The sequence below is a fragment of the Crocuta crocuta genome, unplaced genomic scaffold, assembly GCF_008692635.1.
Source record: "Crocuta crocuta isolate KB4526 unplaced genomic scaffold, BGI_CrCroc_1.0 scaffold243, whole genome shotgun sequence".
NCBI lineage: Eukaryota > Metazoa > Chordata > Mammalia > Carnivora > Hyaenidae > Crocuta > Crocuta crocuta.
In genome coordinates, this window is record NW_027529596.1 from 2660340 (window position 1) to 2662339 (window position 2000).

Consider the following 2000-nt stretch of genomic DNA (forward strand, 5'->3'; position numbering starts at 1 on the left):
CTACAACAAATTATACCTCGTGATGCACAAGTATTTGAGCTGCTTGCAAGCACATATGCCTGTTTCCTCTTTTGTATATATAATAATTTTCTAGATATAATCTATAAATATATATAATATATAACAAGCTTTTAAGCAGTTCTTCAGGGCAATTGGGAAGAATATTTCCTGGGCTATAATCCTCAGTAACACCATGAATAAAAGCATTTACTAACCTAACTGAGGTTGGCTTTCTACAGTGGGGACTCAAGAAAAAGTGGAAGTGGATAACTACTTTTTAAAAAAATATTTTTATTTATTTCTAGGAGAGAGAGAGAGAGACAGTGTGAGCAGGGGAGGGTCAGAGAGAGAGGGAGACACAGACTCTGAAATAGGCTCCAGGCTCTGAGCTGGCAGTCAGCACAGAGCCTGACGTGGGGCTCGAACTCACGAACCGCGAGATCATGACCCAAGCGAAAGTCGGACGCTTAACCAACTAAGCCACCCAGGCGCCCCATAACTACTTTTTAAAAAGTCAAAATTTCTCTGTAGTTTAATGACACAGACAGTAAGACTTTACCTGCCAGGTTCATCTTTGTAAACCCAGAACACAAAAGAGTTCCAGGTACATAATAGTATTTGCTGAACAAACGAGTTCAAGTTGAAGGGGCCTCCACAGGGAAATTACACAAGATTTAAAAGCAATGAGGATTGTTTTCAGTCTTTGCGAGGCAATTTGACAATATACACCAAGACTCTTATAAATATCCCTACCATTTAAACTAATAAGTCTATTCATGGGACTCTATTCTAAAGTAGTAATCCTAAATGAAGAAAAGCTTTATGCATAAAGTTTATTACATTATTTCTTTTAATAGAGAAAAAAAATGGAAACAATCAGGCTAACGGGAAACAAGTTATTGTGTACATTCTATTTGTGGGGTGTTTAATAAGCGGTCATTAAAATTATGATTATAAAGACACTATAATACCAGAGGATAAAATTTATATAATTATATTAAACTTAACCCCCAGCCCTTCCCCACCAAGATGCACAGTTGAAAATAGACCATGATTGGGGCGCCTGGGTGGCTTAGTCGGTTAAGCGTCCGACTTTCGCTTAGGTCATGATCTCGCGGTTCGTGGGTTCGAGCCCCGCGTCGGGCTCTGTGCTGACTGCCAGCTCAGAGCCTGGAGCCTGTTTCAGAGTCTGTGACTCCCTCTCTCTCTGACCCTCCCCTGCTCACACTGTCTCTCTCTCTCTCTCCTAGAAATAAATAAAACATTTAAAAAAAATTTAAAAAAAAGAAAATAGACCATGATTATAAATTATGGGGAGAGGAATCTCTATCAGATAACTTTGTCCGGAAGTAGCACTTTTCCTTTCTTTTTTCTCTATCATACTTTTGTGTTTATTTTTCTCATTTTTCACAATTACTTAATTTACTCAGCAAATATTTACTGAGCGCCTACTATGGGCCGGGTACTGCTCTAGGCACTGGGGAAAACAGCACCGAATAAAACACAGATCCTGTGCACGTGGAACTCACACTGTAGCTGGAGGAGGCAGAGAATGAACAAGAACAATTAAGTGCCCTATTAAATGATTAGCGCTTGGCGAAAAATAAGGCGAAGAAAGAGAACAAAACGGACACTGCGTTTGCTTTTAGGCCCACGGAGGAAGAAACCCATCCCGGTGGGAGGACGACGGGCCCAATTCAGAAACTGCGCAGCGGCGCCGGGCGACTCGGGGTTCAGCGTCCGAGGGGCTCAGCTCGGCAGCCCTGCGCTGACAGCTGGGAGCCTGGAGCTGCTTCGGACTGTGTCTCCCCCTCTCTCTGCCCCTGCCCTGCTCGCTCTCTGTCTCCGTCTCTCAAAAATGCGTAAACACTAAAAAAAACTCTTTTTACATTGTCCCGCCGGAAACAAACGGAGGTACCGCGCGGCAAGACCCCGGCAGGTGCAGCCGCCGGCCCAGCGGGCCCCGAGGGGAGGGGGGCGGGGCGGGCCACCCGGATCAC